At 46.9% G+C, this 21,136-nt stretch overlaps 2 protein-coding genes across 3 annotated transcripts in view; one reads left to right on the top strand and one right to left on the bottom strand.

Annotated features, from left to right (window-relative positions):
• Nucleotides 1–17,751, bottom strand: part of TMC6 (transmembrane channel like 6) — a 340,145-nt gene extending 322,394 nt beyond the window's left edge. Inside the window, exon 1 of the mRNA XM_085617505.1 lies at nt 17,604–17,751. The gene's annotated coding sequence lies outside the window, so the exon portion shown is untranslated. The remainder of the gene's footprint in view (nt 1–17,603) is intronic.
• A 59-nt stretch (nt 17,752–17,810) lies between these two features.
• TMC8 (transmembrane channel like 8) overlaps nt 17,811–21,136 on the top strand; it is a 136,013-nt gene continuing 132,687 nt past the window's right edge. For both annotated transcript variants that reach the window (XM_085617501.1, XM_085617500.1), the window contains exon 1: nt 17,811–18,216. The gene's annotated coding sequence lies outside the window, so the exon portion shown is untranslated. The remainder of the gene's footprint in view (nt 18,217–21,136) is intronic.

Raw genomic sequence — 21,136 nt, 5'->3', positions numbered from 1 at the left:
TGTGGTTAGACGCCCTTTTAATGTTTTTCGCCTTGCTTTTTGTTTTTTCTTTACTTTTGTTGATATTTATGTAAAAAATGGTGTATCCTGACTTCCCTTATGTGCAGCCTGATCTCCTGTCATTTAGCGGAGCCCCTGCGGGCCAGTCATTGTTGTTGAACTGCTTGATCATTTCTGAATACTAGCGGCCGGCCCAGGAGGTTGTAGGCCCGTGCTTGTACCCTTTTTCTCTGCACAATAACATTTTTTATAAAAATAAAAATAAAAAATAAAAATAAAAAAGTGCCACCCCGGATCTGGAAATCTGTTCAGGAAGGGCACCCGCAATAAAACTCCTAAACTTCAGGAGTTCCGGTTCTGATAGTTGAACAGAAACACTTCCGGTGTGACTGTACATTTGTTCTGCAGCAGCGGTTGCAGCTAACTTTTATGGAGCAATTCTTCATTTAAAAAATAATTTTCTTTAATGTAATCAGGGGCGGATAGGGGCAGAAAATAGTCCCGGGCACCAAAATAAAAGTGTTTCACTTCGTGAATTAGATAACTAAAAGTCTCGCATTTGCGAGAGTTTGAGCTATTGGCATTGTAAATGACAATGCCTTTTATTTATGTGTTTTGAAAAGCTGCACGCGGTGCGTAAACACGCACTTTGTACTTCTAGTCCTTGCTTACGAGAAGCAAGGCTGGCAGTAAAAGAGGTGCAGTTATTGCAAGCATTGCATCTTGTAAGCAAGGACTACAAGTACAAAGTGCGCGCTCGCAGGTTTTCAAAACACAAAAAACGCATTGTCATTTGCAAAGCCAATAGCTCACACTCTCGCAAATGCGAGACCTATTGCATTGCAAATGCTTGTTTGTTCTTGCCTGCGACAGTGCATGCGCTCTCACTTGAGAGAGATATTGTATACAACAAGGGGCTTGCAGCCTGTTCATTGCTTAAAATTTGTTGACTTCACTGTCACTCATATTCGCTGCTTTTGAATTGGCCAGCACTTTCTGGCTTCAATTCCTCTTTTTTCGTCTGGAGCATGGACCAAGTACTGATTTCTGTACTTCTGCTGATCACGCTGTGATTGAGGCTCTACTTTTATTTTTTTTTCTTCTTCTCTGTATTCCTTGTTGAACCTCTTGTCATTTGTAGTCCTGTTTTACTATGCCACGCACACTTCAAAGAAGCCGTTTTTTCCAAGATGGATGCTTACTGTGAGATCAGATGTTATCTGCTTTTATTGTGAAAACAGATGTTATCTGTTTCGAAATGTTATTTTCACTAAGACATGGACATAGGTGCAATTTCTTTCTTATGTGATAGGATTTTTTCCCAAATGCCATATTTTTTTTATTTTTCTCATATGGGGAGATTAACTGATTTGGTGAGTCATAGGGGTGCTGTGCCGAGACCTAAATTGGCAAAGACGTAGGGCCCGATTCGCAGAACTAACTTAAGACAAAATCCTAAACTTACTACCATTTTGGTATTCACAGAAGGCAATTACTCATTTTGGTATTCACAGAAGTTAGGAGTCCTAACTCTAGGACCCCTAAATGCCTTTTGTGAATACCGAAAGTCTTAAAGTTAGGATTTTTCTCAGTTTAGGAGTAGTAAAGGTAGGACTCCTAACTTTAGGACTCCTAAATGCCTTTTGTGAATACCGAAAGTCTTAAAGTTAGGATTTTTCTCAGTTTAGGAGTAGTAAAGTTAGGAGTCCTAACTTTAGGACTCCTAAATGCCTTCTGTGAATACCGAAAGTCTTAAAGTTAGGATTTTTCTCAGTTTAGGAGTAGTAAAGTTAGGACTCTTAACTTTAGGACTCCTAAACTGAGAAAAATCCTAACTTTAAGACTTTCGGTATTCACAGAAGGCATTTGGGAGTCTTAAAGTTAGGACTCCTAACTTCTGTGAATACCGAAATGAGTAAGTGCCTTCTGTGAATACCAAAATGAGTAAGTGCCTTCTGTGAATACCAAAATGGTAGTAAGTTTAGGATTTTGTCTTAAGTTAGTTCTGTGAATCGGGCCCAATAGGGCTCACCTTTGAGACCATTGGCTCTGCCATTGCCCTTTGTTCATGCTGTACAGAATGGGCATTACTGACTTTGGCAATATTTTTTAGCCATGCTGTATAGCATCATGGCTGCTGTGTGGCTTGGCTAAAAATAATAATAATAAAATGCTATGATGCATCCAGCACTAATGCACTTAAAAAAGTGCATTAGAACTGGGTTGCATCATCTTTTTAAACACATTTTATTGAGCATTTTCATTTGTCAATATACATTGTGGCCACATGGTAGCCTCCTTTAGTGCATTTAAGCTGGGACACCCACAAATAACAAGTATAAATTCTACTTCTAGTCTGCAGTGTAGCGCGACAGAAACTGCGGAATGGCCTATGGTTCCGAGCGACTTCTGCAGCTGGTGGATAATTTCATTTTCCCGTACTGTCCGGCTCAATGTATATCAAAGTCCTCAACTTGCTGTAACCTTACCCAAACAAAACAATCAACTATCCCTATCCCTATCCCTCCCACTAGGCATACCTTGGCAGAGGTTAGGGCCCCCTGCAGGGGGCAATATTCGAATAACCTGTGTGGGTGAGTGAGGGTGGCTCTCGAGTTCCGTCCCTATTAAAGTCGCTCCAATGATTCTTACTGGGATATTACTGCCCTAAATGTCTAGAGTTCATGGCCTAGTCAGTACCTTACTTGAAGCCTTATGGCATCTCCTGCTTTTCGTCTTCCGAATTGGCTTCCGGGTGCCTCAGTAGCGTCACCAGTGCTTCCCAAGCCCTCTCTGCTAAGAGGGATCCCTGACCCCGTCTAGCCTCTCTCAGTCGCACCACTCCCTCGTAATCTGCCCAGCGTATGGGCTCTCTTTTCCATCCATCTGCCCTTGGAGCACCTTGGGACTTCCAATGAGTAGTAATCTCTCTTTTGGCCAGCAAAAGTGCCAAGTCCTGAAATCAACTAGTTATTTTCGGTTTGGAAGTATGAGGAAACCAGTGCAGAAGACAGTACCCCGGGGTCCCGACCACTTCTCTCTCTGTCGCCTCTGCTAATACTGTTGTCACCTCCCTCCAGAATTTCTCCAGTTTTGGGCAGCTCTACAGCATGTGTTGAAATTCGGCTCCAAGCTCATTAGGGCAGGGGCATTTAGCTGTTTGAGTCTCAAAATCTATTTATACGCGCTGGTGTGAGGTAAGCTCTGTGAAGGACGTAAGAGGTAAGCTCTGTGAAGGACGTAAAAATGTATTATTTGAAACCTAGCATTTCTAGAGATCTTAGAGATCTTAGTCGTGCCTTATACTAGGCCGTCCCATATTTTCTCCTCTATGGGTACCCCCAGATCTTCTTACATCTCAATCTCAAGTGATGGAGTGCTGGTAACGCTTCTTTTCTGAGGTGCCATGAATGTTCCAGATGTGGTACCACATACTGACACCCTCCTGACGTTGGTGGTTCAGAACCCCCCCCCAATGTTTGCACATAGCTGCCACGAGGGCTATGTGTAGAAAGAAATTACTCCCCCTCGGCACTCTAAATCGTTCATGAAAGTCGTCAAATGGTAATAGTAACCCGTCCTCAAACAGCATGCCAACTGTGGTCTCTCTGTTGCCACCCATGCCTCCAAACCTCTCCAGTTTCCCCCATGCAGTAACTCCCTACACTAGTCCAGAGGTATATCTGGGGCTTGTGGATGATTGACTTTGGACCTCTTTAGGCTTCTGGCCCAGCACTTGCTAATTACTTTTATTTTCGGAGGTGTCCTCCCTGCCCTTAACGGGCAGGTGCAGCACCATGCGTGATAACAAGCTTAAGCTTGGGACTGCGGCATCCAGGGAATCGATTCTTCTCACCCGAGTAGCCACCCATTTCGTGAACTATTGTAGCTACGCATCCAAGTAGTAATATTCGAAGTCTGGGAGTGCTAACCCACCCGCAGCTTTAGACTTTGTGAGGGGGGCAACTGCCACTGTTCGTCTTCACGCGCCCCAGATGAACGACGTCACTAGGGATTGCATGTGGCTGAATGTTCCTGCCAGAATCCAGATTGGTAGCACCCCAAACAGGTTCAAGAGCCACCATTTTCAATACGGCCACTCTTCCCGTCACTGATATGGGCAGGGACGCCCAAAAGTCCAGATTCAATTTCATGCCCCTTACAGCCCTACCTATGTTACCCTCTAGGAGGTCTGCCTGATCGTGGTACACATTGACCCCCAGGTAGGGGAGGCACCTGTTTTCCCGTATTACATAATTTATGCCCTTTGGTCTCTCTCGACCCGCCTTAGCGGGAAACAGATAGGATTTCAGCCAGTTGGGCAATAGACCCAACCCCCCCTCCCCCCCCCCCCGAGAGACGCAAGTAATTATTTTGCTCTGTTAAAGTCTTCTCTCACATTCTGGAGGAATAGTAATAGGTCATCAGCGTATAACGCTATATGCTGAGGCCGGCCCAATACCTCTAGGCCCCTGTAAGGGATCCCCGTTCTGGCCCTAGCAGCCAGTGGCTCAATGGCCAGAGCAAATAACAGAGGAGAGAGCGGGCTCCCCTGTTGCGTTCCCTTATTCACTTGACAGCTTTCCGATATTAATGCTCCCGTCTTGACTCTAGCTCTGGAGTCCAAATAGAGTAAAGATGTTCAGGTGATTCCCACCCAAATTTCAGCATCACTTGAAAGAGATATAGCCATTCCAGGCTATCAAAGGCATTTTCAGTGTCAACTTCAAAGATGGCAGGCTCTACTTTGCAGAAGGAGTCTGCTTCCAATATGCGCAGTAGCCTTCTGATATTCATTGCTGTATTGCGGGTGGGTATGAACCCGGCCTGGTCTTGGTGGACAAGACTCGTCATGTGGGGTAGGAGATGCGTAGCTAATATTTTACTCAGTATCTTATAATCCAGGTTGAGCATGGAGAGTGGTCTGTAGGCTGTCTTGTCAGTTGCCAATTTCCCTGGTTTTAATAGGGGGACAATCAGTGCCTCTCTCGTGCAACCCATTGGTATCCCACCTTGCTTCGCTTGGTTATACATTTCAACCAGGTGCGGTCCCAGTAATTCAACATACATAAGGTGGAACTCGACTGGCAGGCCACCCATGCCCGAGATTTTATTCCTGGTCATTGCAGTGATAGTGGCCCTAACCTCGTGGAGCTCTATATCCCTCTCCAGGGTCTCCACCTCCTCCTCAGTGATGGTTGGCAATCCCTCGGGTCCAACTAACGAGTCAATGTCCACGTTTGTGGGTATCACTCTGCTCTGATATAGCGCAGCATAGTACTCAAAAACACTCTGTTAATGTCCTGCTGGTGAAAGTGTGCCCCACCATGATCATCCCTAATTTGTAGGATGATCGACCCTCTTTTAGCTGGGTTGGCCAACCATTCGAGTAGTGCCCCTGATTTGTCCCTTTCTGCATGTGCTCAGGCCATGTAATTCTTATAATCAAGGCAGTGCAGCCTTTCTACATGTGCTGCTACTGTCTCTTTGGCCGCCAGTAGCCCCCCCCGCAGCTCTCTATTCACTGGTCTTGCTTTTTCTAGCTCTCTGAGTTTTTGTTCCACTTCCACTACTTCCCTCAGAAGGGACCAGCGTATGCCCACCACTTCTGCAATACACCTACCTCGAATCACAGCTTTAAATGCATCCAATTCTGTCATGGGGTTTATGGCTGTCTCTGCATTAACCTCAAAATAATGTTCTATGGCTCTGCGTATCGTTGCCTGAAATAATTGGTCTTCTAGGGCTTCTGGTTTTAGCCGCCAAGTGGAGATTCTTGGCCTATCTTGCTCCGAGTTAATGCCTATCAACAGGGGGTTATGATCTGAGATCGTTCGGGCTAGGTACTTGCTAGTCATAATGTGTTCATGCACACCTGGTGTAGCAAAGGATGGCGTCAAGTCTGACGTGCAACTCCTATAGCTGTGAGAAGAATGAATAGTCTCTGAACGCCGGATGTGCTGAGTGACAATCAGTCACCATTGACGTTTCCACTCCCTACATGCCGCAGCTGCTTTAGCGACAGGTGAGTGTCGCAAAGGTGGAAGGGATTGGTCCACCTCTAGGGCTGTTACACAGTTGTATCCCCCCCTCCCCAGAACCATGGATCCCACCAGTAATTGGGCTAGCACTTTGGGCAGTGATGCAAAAAATGCGGCTTGGTCCATATTTGGACCATAGATGCTTCCAATCGCCACATCTCTTCCATCCAACTTACCAATGACCACTATATATCGCCCTTCAGGGTCCACAATCTGCCTGACGCACTGGAAGGGGACTCCCGCTCTCACCCAAACCAATACCCCTCTGGCGAAGGCTGAGTAGTTTGTGCTGTAGGGCAGTCCCCTCCATCCTGGCTGTGATATGTGTTTCTTGTAGCATTGCTATTTGTACCCCTCTTCTAGTCAGGTATGGGTGTATCTTGTGGCGTTTGGTCATAGTGTGCATCCCTTGTACATTCTAAGAGAGACACTTAAAATCTACGGTGGCTGCCATATCATTGATGCTTTCATTTTCCTGATTCTGTTTCTACTGCAGGCACGCCTAGCCTCCGACTGTAAACCCCACATGTAACAAACCCCCCAACTCCCCTTCCCCAGGACAGGTGATAGATCGAACCCCATCCACACCTAGCTCCGAGTGGTAACTTCTTGTGGATAGTTCACGCCGCTGTAAGTGGGGGTGTGGGATCAACCAGTAAGCGAGAATGACCTCACAACCCAGGCCCCCCCATCCAGTGAAGCATGTCCATATATACCCCACTCTCCCCTTATGTTTGATGTGTATCTCCATTGTGGAGCACTTGTCCTTGGAGGTTTACACCAAAAGGATACAGGCCGACCAGTCCACTGTGCATGTGCTCTCGGTTTGCGCTGCATCAGATGATCTCATCGACCGAATTAGGAGTGATTTTTGGTAGGTCCGCATCAGAGTGCTCTGCCAAGCTAGTCCCCTGGTAGTTGTCTGGTTGACGTTCTTCGTGGCTACTTCGTGAGGATCTGGGACTAGTTCCTGCTTGGCTGAGTACTGCGACTGCCTGGATGGCCTTATGTTGTTCATCTCTGACCTCCGGAGATGGTGTTCTGTCTTTGCCCGATTTCCTCTCCCACCGCGCCACCGTGCTCCCGGCGAGATTCTCTGTGATCCGCAAACAGGAAGGGAGTCAAGCTAGGTCCACGCATCTTGTGGCGTCTGGAAGAACTGGATGCCTGTCAGCGTTACGACTCTCAGTTGGCCGGGGAACAGCATTGCATAGGGTATTTGCGTCTGTCGCATGCATCTCTTCACCGCCAGGAAGGAGGCCCGCTGTTTCTGCACCTCTCTAATGAAGTCTGGGAATATCATGATTTTGCTGTTTTCAATCTGTTTTTTCTGGCAAGCCTACGTCAGTATATGGTCCCGGTCTCAGTAGTGTAGCAGACGAGCCACTATCGGGCGTGAGGGGGTGCCCGGCTTTGGGCCATGTTGGAACCCTGTGTGCTCTTTTCAGTGCTAAAAATGGGGAGAGACCTTCTGGAGCCACTTCCTCCCATAGCCAGGTCTCCAGAAACTACACCATGTCAATCCCTTATGTGCGCTACGGGACCCCCACAATACCCACATTGTTCCTGCGGGATCTGCCATCACTGTCTTCTGCTCTCACCTTCAGGGTCCGTACTTTATTTTCCATGGTGGATAGGAACTGATGCAGCTCTGCGATGTCAGCGGGAATGTCTGATATGGTGCGCTTGGTGGTCGTCACTTTTTCCGCTAGGCGACGGTGGTCATCTTTGAGTAGGTGCAGGTCAGTGCCAATGGCGTGTATCTTAGCCTCCAAAACTTTGCACAACACTGTGATGGCTTGCATGACGTCCACTTATGTCAGGCAATTCTGGATGACCACCTTCTCTGCCCCACCATTGTCCCCCTCCTCATCCATTTGAGCCGGCTCAAGGGCAGTCTGCCCCTTTATCTTGGGTATTTTCCCCATTCCCAGTGGGTGCTGGTTCGTCTCTTTATTCATGAGCGGCTCATGGGTATGGTCAGTGACACCAATTGTTGTTCCCTTGTCTACTCCATGAGTGAGGTCTCTGCCACCCGAGGTCTCTAGTTCACTGTCCAGCACAGTAAGCGAGGTATGACCTCATTTCAAGTTCTGGGCGGGGGAGAGGTATTGCTGCTCGTTAGAACCGTCCCTTGTCTGTGCTGTTCACTTCTTCAGTTTGTGGGTGGTGCTGCAAGCTTTCTGTACTTCAATTCGCTTTTCCTATTCCAGGTTGAGGGCCAAGCCAGGTTTATCTCTCTGAAACTCGGTAAGATCAAGGTTCCCCTTCCCTGCTCAAGTCAGACACTAGTTCCCTTAGTTTGTTCACCCTTTCTCCGGGATGCCCATCCTCTTCGTGCACGGCCCCTTCTCTGCCATAGTCGAGGATTGGGCTCCCTGTCACCCTGCCGGTTCCTGATGTTTTTGCGCTCACCTGCCGAGTTGTCGTCGTGTACTATGTGTATTTTCTGGGCCTCACGTGGGGGCCTCTGGCAAGTATGTCGGGTTGGCTCTTCACACTTGGGGCCTTGTTAGCGCAATCCCTCTGGGCCTTTCGGACTTGTTGTGCCTCCCTCGTCTGTGCTCCTGGTCACAGCGCCCCCTCTCTGGCACTGCACTGTGTCGTGTCTAGATCTGGTCTCCTTCTGCCGTACCCAAAGCAACCACTCACCAGGGACTCTTATAGGCGATGAGATGATGTTTCAAGCCCCATGGTGGGCAGGGCTGTCGCTGAACTGCCGCCAGCCATTCTCTTCCCGCAGCGCTCCTGGTGATGCGCGGATCCTCAGGGAGCGCCAGTGGTGCTGTTCATTCGTCCTGTCACTGGCAGTTTCGGTCTGGTCGCTTGCAGGCTGCAGACCTGACAGAGACGTTCTAGGACTCCTTCCCGGGCTCCCTGGCACACATAGCGTATTCAGCTCACCCGCTCTTCCACTTCTATGGCTTATGTTTCAGCAGTGGCCGCCATTTTGAAGCGGTCGCTGCAGGTCTTCCCCGTTTCATCGATTCTCTGACAGATTCTTTCAGTAGGATCCGCAGCCAATCTGTACGGTCACTCCAGGGTGCTCCTGCCATTTTCTCGGCTGGTCCACCGAGGCTTTGGGGTACAGAATAATGGCGGATGGGGTAATCCTGAGTCGGAGCCCAGCAGCTCTTGTCCGTCTACATCGGTGCCTGGCTATGTCCCCCAACTTGGGTTGCATCATATCTCTTTTTTAAATTAGTTGTAGCCACACTGAAAATCATCTGTGCTGCTGTACAGCATGGTTATAAAACATTGCCAAAGTCAATAGCTCCTTGTCCAATTGTGGTCCTGAAGGCTCAGAAGTGCATGGCCATAACGCAGACATATTCTGACCTTATGGCCAGGTTATGCAATGCTCCCCACTTGTCAGAGAGTAAAACTAATGGCTCGCAGACTTTCAGAAAAGCTTCAAAAACTGGCACATTGCCTGCATTATTCAAAAGCAATTGAATGGCCCTGACTGGTTGGCTGTAAGAATGTTCTGTCTTTTGTGCCACCTGCTGGAGAATGGTGGTGTAAAAAAAACTGAATTTAACCCATGGAGTATGCGCAGAGTTCCAGGGAGCTCAGCTGTACCATTGAGAATTTATTTATCTGAGCCCTGACGTCAGAGTGCATAGACAGGCGCTAATAATCCTTGGAGAAGGTACCTAGAAGCTGCAGTGGCATGTCCTGAGGTGGGAGCTGCACCCTTCCACTACCTCCCCAAGTTCCTGCCACTGGAGTGGGAGCCAGAATGTGCTGTATGCCTGCTTTTGAAGTTAAAGCTCCATTTCATGTCTTTAAGGGCTGAGCTATGGGATACTGCCACTCAAATACTTGTCTGCGGTGTAGCCCATGTGGATAGCGCCTGACACAGGAGTAGTAAGAACAGTGCCCAATTTGTAAAAGAATAAACGGGTTGGCCCAAAGTTGTGCTCAGAAGCCTGCGGCCAGCACTATCGAATGTCAGGTTGAATAATATGAAGGCTGTATAGACTTATTTCAACCTAATGACACTTTCATTTACTACCAGACAGGCCATGCTCCTTTATCTCACTAATGCAGGTTCTTTTTTATCCATGCTTTCTCCATTTGTTACTATTCTCCTTTTCTTCTCGTCCTCCTTCTTACCCCTTTTGTGTTTTTCTCCCTCATGTTGTAGATCAAAGTCTGATAACAAAAAATAAGTTCCACTGGCTCAAAAGTGTTTCAATACAATACAGAAAGACTTTAGTACCCTGAACAGAACGCTGAGGTTTTGCCACTGAAAAGCTTCCATTTATGATGAAGAAAGTCACATTTTCCCCATTATTTCACATGGTTCTATTTTTCTCTTTTTGACTCCTGTTCTATCAAGTGTGTGGATCAGATATCTTCAAAGTTTTTGATGCCTAGACCCCCTTGTCAAGCGTTTTTAGGCATAAGGACCCCCTTCTGACGAAAATTTCTAGAACCTGGTACTTCTCATCATAGTCAACACTCCTCCACCTACCAAAAACCTTCTGTTTGACCCTAAGAACACCCACGTTCCACAGAATGGGTACCCTGTGTCGAAGTCGCACATTATGTGCAAGAGAACCTCTGCCAGAGTTTTGAACGTGAGGTGCGTGCCACTTTATGCTCTGAATGCCCCAGACCAGCCTTACTAGGCAAATTGGTCGATACTCCCGAACTGGACCCTAATATGGCCTCTTTTCTGAAGAAATTTTCCAAAGATCCAAAAAAAGGTTTGGATAGAGCCTGGAGAGGGTGTCAGGATAAGTTATCAGATATCTCTGGACTGATCACTAAGATCCTGGATGCGGCGGTACACGCCAACGATACTAATACTCCTCTTGATGTTAGGGAAATACTGGAATGGGCTCAGAGGGCGCTTTGGTTTTTAGGCAACACTAATTGCGCAATTTCAACGGAGCACAGGCAGTCATTCTTAATGCGAATTGACCCTCAATTGGCAGACATGGCCACGATGGAAGCGGGCACTATTGCCAATGGACATTTGTTTGGTGACAAATTTGTGAAAGAATTAGGCAAATACGTTGCAACTTTCTCTGCGTTGGATAAGGCCAAGGCCAACATTAAGAAGGTCTTCTATACTGGCCTTTTTACCAGGGCCGGTCGCCTCAGAGGTTGGGCGCCCGGTCGTGGATTCAATCAGGCCTCCAGAGGTTTCGAACAGAGAGGCCGTGGAGGAGCCCAGAGGTCAAATTTTTACCCCACCAGAAATCGCGGGGGTAGAGGCAGACACCCGAAAGGCGGCTACCGAGGACAGGATGGCGACAGAGACTCCTCTTATTCAGGTAATTCTGCCTCAGTGTGGGAATGACAAGGTGGGGGGTCGGATCGCCTTGTTTTTACACAACTGGAGAACCCTGACTTACGACCCTTGGGTACTGCAGACAGTACAAGGTTTTAAAATAGATTTTTATGCCACACCTCGACAAACACACAGACCACAACCACTACATTTTCCCCGACTAGAGAGGTCTTTTATAGACAGCGAATTGGCATTGTTGATGCTGAAAGGGGCAATTGTACAGACTATACCTCACCCTCACGGTTTCACCAGCACACAATGTTTCTTGCCCCGAAGAAAGATCAGGGCTTTCATCTTTTACGAAATCTCAAAGTGTTCAATTCTTGGGTAGTGTATCGCCACTTCAAGATGGAGGGCATACACATACTCCGGGACTTGCTATTGGAAGGGGATAGGATGGTACGGCTAGACCTCAAAGACGCTTACTTAGCTGTCCCTATATTTTCTCCCCACAGGCGATTCCTTCAGTTCCAATGGGGAAACGACTGGTACGAATGATCCACTCTGCCATTCGGACTCTCGTCCGCCACTTGGTGTTTCGCCAAGCTCCTAAAGCCGGTGATTCAATTTTTAAGGGAGAGAGGGGTCAGGCTTATCATCTACCTAGACGATATCCTGATAATGGCTCAGAGTGTGAACACAGTTCTTCAACATCTTGAATTGACGACACAACTCCTATAAGAGTTGAGGTTTGTCATCAATTCAGACAAATCTATCATGACTCCTGCTCAGTCTATGGAGTTTTTGGGGTTCCAAGTGAACTCGGTGACGGCACAGCTTCTGCTTCCACTGAAGAAACGGATTGCCATCAAGAAGGAATTGAGGAGAGTTTTGTCCTCTCAGACCATATCCTTAAGGACTTTAGCCAGGTTAGTGCGCCTGTTAGCCTCGTCGATCCAGGCCATTTTCCCGGGTCCCCTTCATTACAGGGCACTGCAACGATTAAAAATCTTACACTTACGCAAGGGCCTGAGTTACACAGAGCAAGTTCTGTTGAGTCACGAGCCAGGACAGAAATCTCATGGTGGTTGGAGCACATGGATGCGTGGAATGGCAAGGCCATTTTTGCGTCAGTCCCAGAAGTAGTGATAGAATCAGATGCCAGCAGATGGGGCTGAGAAGCCCGCTGTGGTTCAGTGGAGATGGGGGGCAGATGGTCCCCGGAGGAGCTGAGACTCCACATAAATTGTCTAGAGCTACTGGCAGGCTCGTTTGCAATCAGGACGCTGTCTCCGCAGAAGGCGAGTTGTTGATTCTGTTGAGAATGGACAATGTCTCGGCAGTTCGATATATCAATCGACTGGGGGGCATATGAGATGGCAGGACAGGGGGGCAGATACTGCCTATGATACTTTACAAACGCACGACAATCCCTGCGAAGTTAACATGCACTATGTCATAATTCTGTGATTGAAATAATTGGATTGATGTAACTGCGACATAATATCAAGGATGTTGTTATAAATGGAATATGTGCTGATACTTAGTACCTATGTAACAGGAAAGATAAAAATGCAATAAAGATATTTAAAAAAAAAAAAAATCAATCGACTGGGGGGCACAAGGTCACGGTTACTAGTGGAAATAGCCAAGGATTTTTGGCATTACTGCCTTCTCCACCACATTTCAGTGACAGCGGAGTACATTCCAGGCAGCTCCAATGTGGTGGCAGATTGGAATTCTCGTTTTCTTAGGGATTCCAGTGACTGGCATCTTCAACACAGGATTTTCCGACAACTGAACGTCAAGTGGGGTCCTTGTGCGATAGACCTTTTCGCGTCCAGGCTCAATACACAACTGCCTCTGTTTTACAGTTGGACACCAAATCCTCTGGCGAGCAACTCGGACGCATTCCTTCAATCATGGATGATGGGCATGCGGTATGCATTTCCTCCGTTCGCCATGATTCCGAGAATGCTAGCGCAGATCTGCAGACAGAGAGCGGAGGTGATGCTGATATCCCCGTGTTGGAGAGCACAAGCGTGGTTCCCAGCAGCGTTGGCTCTTTCTTGTGCATCTTCAATACGTCTGCTATCGTTTCCAGAGATCTTGACGGACCCTCTGGGTCAATCTCATCCTCTGGCACTTCAAGATCAGTTGCCACTCATGGCATGGAAACTTTCCGGAGACGTTGGCAAGTGCCTGGAATTTCGGAGAAGACACTGTTTTTCTTATCCCAATCATGGGCTCCAGCTACACACAAACGATATGAATCAGCTTGGCATAAGTGGGTTAGTTGGTGTACTGAACGGCAAGAGGATACCATGGGATCTGGAATCCATATGATGGTTAATATTCCTGTTGGAGATGGCAAGTACAGGGCTAGCCTATAGGCCGGTGAACAATTTTAGATCGGCTATCTCAGCGGGTCATCCGCACGTGGATGGTAAGCCAGTGGGGGAACATCCGCTGGTTTGTAAGGTAGTGAGAGGTATCAGGTTGGTAAACCCTCCAAAACCAAGATACTCACAATTGTGGGATATGGACGTAGTACTTCGTTTTCTCAGGAATTGGCCAGCTAATGAGGGTCTATCCCGTAAGCAATTGTCAGATAAACTGACTTTATTGTTATGTTTGATTTCATGTAGACGTGTGTTTGATGTACGGGCTCTGGACTTAGCAGGTAGAGTATTCACTCCTACGGGGGTTTCATTCACAATTTCAAAACGAACTAAAACCAACTCTTAATGCATTTCTTATCCTGCATTTCCGCATCATAGTAAATTGTGTGTGGTTCAATGTTTAAAATGTTATGAGGATTGTACACGTGAGTTTAGGAATGATGTGGCAGGACAATTGTTGATTTCTTTACAGAGGCCTTTCCGCCCAGTTACTGACGCAACTTTAGCCAGGTGGGATACTTGGTTGTTGAATTTGGCAGGCGTTGATACCTCGGCCTTTGGCGCTCATTCGGTAAGAGGAGCTATGGCTTCCAAGGCTTTTGCTACAGGTTCTTGTTTGGAGGATATTATAGCTGCGGCGGATTGGTCTTCTGATACTACATTTAAAACGTTTTATTATAAGCCTATTGTTGATGTTGCTACTAATGTGGTGGGACAACTTTAAACTAGCATAATCTGAGCCTCCGTGGACTGACATAGAATAAAAAAAATGTTAGCTAACGCGCCAAGAATTTTCAATTCTATTAAGGACACGGAGGTGAGGATTATCCCACCCTAGAAACTGTGTTTTCAATATGATGTTGGACTTTGTTCATATTGCTGATGATGATATTGGTATTATGTAATTTATTAAGGGTTTCTTCCCGCCCATTTTGTTGAAACATACATTCGGTGAATGGTATATTACGACATATATTCTCGTTTCAGGGGAACAGAACAAACCGGCATAAAGGTTCAGGAGACGTCGGCTCTGCATCCGGCGAGGATAATTTGGGTTCAAAGTTGGACTCCTGTCGATGGAGGAATCCGTGGTGTCCAGTGTTCGACAGTCAAGTTTGTGGACTGTGTTAAAAACGTTTTGTTTTCAAAGAAACAGGAAGTGATGTATTCATGACGAACTATATATACACTAATGACTGATGGTGATTGGTGCATACTATGGAGGGGGTTGTACTTCCGGGGATGCTGAGTTTTAAAGTTGTTCATTGGCTGATGTTTGCCAGTAAAGTTAAGAGAAGCATAATCCTCGCCTCTGTGTCCTTAATAGAATTGAAAAGTCTTGGCGCGTTAGCTAGAAATAATGGTATTCTGTTTTGGAGTGGCTGCGTTCCACGCTGGGTAAATTCTTCTTCCCAGAGTCAGCAAGGGGGCGGTAAGGGTTACACTGTCGCCATACTCTCATTAACTATTGGAACGGGGCATTGCGTTCCTCCCTCCGAATCTTCCATAGCATTGGCTCTGTTATTATCATTGGGGAGCGGGAGCCGGAGAGACTAACAATAAGAGGTGGGGCTTGCCCAGATTTAACTCTTAGGACTGTTCGGAGAAATGCCTATCGATGGGGCTATGTAAAGGCTCAAGAATTCTTCCAAAAAGGCTGTAGCTATCGCAAAGTATTCTACAGAAAGGCCCTGTGTATTAAGAGGGCTTCATTTACAGCTCTCAATACCTTTCAGATCTAAGCTGACATTTGTCTTGGTCTTTTACACTTCGTATTGGAGTAATAATCCAGTGAGGAATATACTGTTGTGATCCTTACAACAATGTCTTGTACTTACTGATGGACAATAAAGGGCATGTGCTTTTTAATGCCTGGTACAAAACAGAATAATCATGCTGTGGTGATTTGTGTAATATCATAATTTTTCTTTTCCTGGCAGTGTGAATCGGTGTGTGTAATTTCAACCCCCTCCCTGTGATGCAAGGTCGATTTATAATTGTGGTGGGTAAGAATCTTGCATGATTATGGGTGAATCGTTATCTGGTTGTGCAAGTCATAGTATTAAATAAATCTCTCATTTATAGACATATGTTGGAGAAAAGAGAGAGCTTTCAGATAACGAAAGGCACTCTCCTACTAGAGTGATATGCAGATCAGCATTATTTTCTTTGCAGGTAATAAAAATAATACAGGTGTCTTGTAGATCTATAGAACAGTGATACTGCTTTCTTTTTTTATGTTTGTTTATTTTTTAGGTCTCCCTCCCTGCTGTCCCCATCCTCTCCTTCCCTTGCTTAATCTCCTCTACCATCTATGTTATTATAGTTTCAGAGGGTGAGGCGATTGAGAGGTGGACCCACTTGAGCATCGAACCAATCCTGGGAGTTTGGACTAAAATCTTGACAGTAACACTGTCTGGGCATTAGTTGCACACTCATTAGTACCAATTTAATAACTAAATATGGAAATAAGGTACAGAAAGGTGATCAGTCAAACTTTGCAAAGGGCCTTCTACTGCACAGTAACACAAGTCACTACGTTTTTACTAACTTTTGGCCGTTTGAGGTAGAAACAATTTTTTGTTTGTTGCTAAAATCTGCAGATTATGCGGCAGATTATAAATTATGTGGCAAATACGGCATATTTACAATTATGTGATAATCTCTGTGGCGTCACAATCGCATAATTCCAGTGGTCCTAATTATGGGTGAGTGAGCCATGTACTAATGCAATAAATGTGTGAAGCCTTAGTCTAAAGTCCTAAAAGAGAGTGTGCTTTCTCCATGTTAGAGGGAGACCCTTATTCCATTCTTAGAAGGCAAATCTATACTGGATATTTATTAGGACTGCATATGAAGTTTTTGCGGACTTCTTTAAGATTTGTATGCTTATTGATCTAACTTTAAAGTCCCCCCCTCTGTATATTTCTGAATTTCAAGTAACTGACTCAATCTTACAACGCAGAACTTTGCAAGTCGTCCTTTACCAGAAATGCTTTATTTTAGCCTTGTACACGTTCCCTACCTAGATTACTAAAACAGACCGGTCCAGTGGGGAGCACCAAAGTCTGGTAGGGAGTACACCGCTCCTGATCTGGCTTCAGCGCCCATACGGAGATTTACTGTAAGCCTGGGTGGAATTCACAGAGTTCTGCTAAGCAAAACTCAGCGATGTGAAAAAAAATCTCCACCGAGCTACGCGGAGTTCGCGAGTGGTGGAGTGGGTTACCTTGGGCCGTTTGCACTGAATTTTAGTGCCGGGGGTTTGTCGAACGGCATCTCACGCAGTGCAAGAGGGCGCTGTTTCTTTCTTTCGCTCAAGTAGAAGTTCCACTCGAGCGGCAGCTTCCTCAACACGAACAGAAGGTTTCTCAACGCGAGCGGTCAAGACCATCTGCGACCGCCCGCGTTGAGAAATCTCACAGGGAAATGGTCTAGCGTTGGATTTTCCTTGCTTGCATTCGCCAATTTACTGTTGGCAAGTGCAAGCGGCTAAAGATCTGCACGCTGCTATGCAGAGCGGAGCTTTCGGAGCTCCGTTGCGTGAAAAAAAACTCCGCGAACGGAATGGAGTTTACCGCCCAGGCTTAATTTAATGCAAGATTTCATGTATGGGCCTGCGCTCTGAGACCTTTGTCGCTACGGACGGATGCAGGTGTTACAGATGTCGCAGAATGTGTCCACTTCCCTCGCTCTTCTGTCACCTTGGTGTCTATTGTGCCTCAATATTTTTAATTCTGCCTCGTTGAGTATTTCTCTACCTCTGGCTCCAGTGATTGGGGTGAGCCCTTGCATGTCCCACTGACTCACCGTCACTCTCTCACTGTCTGTGGCGCCCTGTTGTGCTCCCTCACCACCCCTCTGTATTCCTCGCTCGTCGCCCTCACTCACAGCCTCACTCTGACCTACACTCACCGCCGCCCTGGGGTCCTCGCTCAGCACCTCTCTGCGTTCCTCACTCACGGAGTGACTTCTCGTTCACCGCCTCTCTGTGACCCTCACGCACAGTCCGCCTCCATGTGAGAGACGCGCGCTCAGCGCCCTCGCGGTCTGCGGCTTCTCTGCCTCGCAGCGCTTCCCCTTTCGGAGACCCATCTCAAGTCTGGGGGAAGCAGGCCGGGCGGAGTTGCATCCTGTCACGTGGGCCCGTGGGTGGTGGGTGCCCAGCGCCGGCGAGGGACACCTTCTTATCTCCAAAGACACGTTCAGAAGGCCGGGGGCCACAAGAGGAGCCGCTCTGCCCCCGCTCCGGCAGACGGGTGGTGATAGGCCTCGGGGACCTACTGTCGGACTGAGCCGCGACACCTAGCTGGTGTGTGGATTGGGGGTGGGCGCTCACTCATGATACCAAGTGGGCCATAGTCGCGTGGGATTCCCCCTGCCACTAGCGGCCGTGCGTGCAGGCAGGGGTTTTAGAGCCATACAGCGTTCAAAGAAAAACTACAAAACCTAGATTGGAACATGCTGCAGACTGGATGGAGGAGCGAAGCAGTGACACGTCAGGCCGCTAAACTGCAATGCACTTGAGGTTAGTGGGGGGGGGGGGGCATGGCTGGCACCTTGGTCCATACTTCCTGTCTTTGTTGTTTACTCTGAGCTAAGCTGCTTCTTAAACGCACCCGACCAGAGGCTTTCCGGCATCTCAAGCTTCACTTACATGTACCGAAAAAAAGGGTCAGGTGGAACGTTACTCGGCAGCGAGGGAAGCCTGCAGTCCGGTAAACATGCCAGTGAGGGGATGCATGTGTTGTTTTATTACTGTTTTCTATTTGGTTATTGGCTGTCCTGGTCAGCGAGAACAGCTCCCAGCCGAGCCTGTACAACCACGAAGAGCCAACCAGGCATTGATGGCGGAAGCGATAGCAGCATACACGACCAATGTAAGCATGTACACAAACACAGTGAAAATATGTAAGAGAAATGTGCACAAAAAGCAGACGAGACATACAACTCATCAGCAAAGAACCAAAAACACTCACATTAAGGATGTTTATTGGTCTTGACAAAACAACAGATCGATGTAACCTACGGTGACAAAAATAAAACTTGATAGCGTGAGGAGGTCGGGTGTCAAGGAGTGAATACGAGGGAAAGTAAATACATGGAACTGGCTAGGGAGCATGAGCAAACATCACGTACATGGCCGCAGAGAAACCGAACATGACACAGTTACAGGTGCACTGAACCGTATAGGATAACTTGTGATTGCATTGTTGTTATGTTATGCAGATTTGTAGAGCGGTCTCCTGGCGCTGAGCAGGTGTGAGTCTAGCCACACCCAGGGCCTGGCGTGAGCACTCGAAAAAGCCAGGCCTCAGCTTCTTGTAGAATTCAAGTGAGGTGGCGGCTCCTACGAGTAGCGGCAGGTCGGGCCACGCTTTAGGAGCGATGTTATAGAAGGTTCCACTACCGGATATGGTTGGCCGTATGCATGGGATCTGTGCAAGTAGGAGTCCAGCCGGGCGGAGGTGTCCGGAAGGTTTGTGAAAGCAGATGCGAGTGTTGATATACTGATCCAGTGTTATGCAGGGTCTCGAGAGTGTGGGTGATTACACTGGTTACAGAAAAGCAGAAGAGGGTGCCGATTTAGTGGTCTAGCCCCTGGCTCAGGGCCAATGTGATTATGTGGCCGCGAAGGACCAAATTATGCATCAGGATTGAATAAATTATGCAGCAAGAAAAGGCAAATTAAGTGGCATAATGCACCACATTCTGTGGCAGTATCATTTTGCTATTTTGTCATTATACATCGGGGGGCTGGTTTAATCTTTACAGTGCCAGTTTGCCACCTGTACACAGCACTCTGTGGAAACTGCCACAGCCACAGAATCACTTAGGTCCATAGGCCTTGCGCTAGGGCGTATCTGTGCATGTGTGCAGAGCATAAACATACGGTGACATTGGAATAAATGAGGCCACGGGACAAGTTGACAGAATTTTACCTGACACTAATAGTAAAAAAAAAACCAGAAACAACCATGAGTCATTTTCATTTTATTTAACTTTCAGCCCAGGCCAGCCCTACCGTTGCTCAAGGTTCTGATTCTGAATAGCCTTCACAGGATTAAGGGGTGCTGTCAGCCTGTGTAATTCACATCATGGCCCGCTGCAATTATTCATGTGGGATGTGGAATAACCTTGTAGCCAGCCACCCCACAATCTAATTTCTGGGGTATCTTTATTTTCCTTGATGTTTTAGAATCACTGTGTAATTCTACCTTGCAGCACTGTTAAAGAGAAATAGAAGCATGTTAAAAACGAGCATTAGCAAAGCCAAGAGGTGCGGTGTCCACACTAAGCCCTGACTACAACATTGTATAAAATCTGCTGCAGTTGAAAAAGAAAGACAAAACTATTGCTTTCTGTATACAATACATTTATAACATAAAAAATGTAATGTGTGATGATACAGTGCACTTTTGAGATTTTAAATGGTTCCTTTTACATTGTAATTAATGCAAGCATCTCATAGAAGGCGGAATGAAACAACAAACAGCCAGGAACAAGAGGTTCGGGAGATATAGTCCTCTGGGTGGAGCCTAAGGCCACTCCATGTGTATTTTAAAGAACTTGTAACAGTAGGTCATGCTGACAATTGCACTGTCAAACCAGACCAGATCACAATCATTGAATGACTGTTGACAGTGTGGCTGGGCTGTTTCTCTGCCTTGCTTACAAAATATGAAGATCTCATCCATAGTCTGGCCCTTATTTGCTTTCTGGTGCCCTCCTCATGACATAATGAGGGGAAGGGTTAAGCAAGGGTAGCCCATCCCAATGGTAGTGTTGTAGGCTAGGATAAGTCTGGAAGAAAGATTAACGTTCCCTTGGCAGGGAAGCAACAGAAAGTTGCTGTCTTCTATAGTGTCACCCTGTGTGTTGTAGCCTGCTGCACATTCTAGGCTGAGGTGACAGAGAGAGAGGCCTATAGTTCAATGGTATCCCTTTCGCCATTAACCATATTCCCATTCATATGGTGGCTTGATGTTTGCAGGTGGTTAGGTCCATTTTGTGCTTTTTTTCTGTGTAGATGTGTAATGTCACCCTCTCTTTTGGTTTCCTGCCGGCACAACCACCCGCTACCCAGCGTTTCCAGGCTTTGATGGCAAACATCAGTACAGGATGTGGTAAAGTCTAAAAGTAAGATTTCTGTTTCTTTTCTGCCGAACTGCAACAGGAAAAGAGGCAGCAGGACAATGCCACCAACAACTGCACTGTGCATGCCCAAGAAATGTCCTTGACTCTGTACAAAACCTAAGGTTTCCACTGTTACCATGCAGTGCCTCTACTTAAGGCTCAGCTCAGTTAATCTGTGGCAATTAGTGGCTTCAGCTCCCTATATCTGTTCAACTTGCTGGCCCTTCTCCTCTTTGCACCTAACATCATGCTCAGATTCATGCCGCTTCCAGGAGTTGGGCTGCGTTGACTGCTTTTGATGAAAAGCATTG

The sequence above is a fragment of the Triturus cristatus genome, chromosome 7 (assembly GCF_964204655.1).
Source record: "Triturus cristatus chromosome 7, aTriCri1.1, whole genome shotgun sequence".
NCBI lineage: Eukaryota > Metazoa > Chordata > Amphibia > Caudata > Salamandridae > Triturus > Triturus cristatus.
Note: the sequence above shows the minus strand (reverse complement) of the source record. Positions and strands in the feature narration are given on the sequence as shown.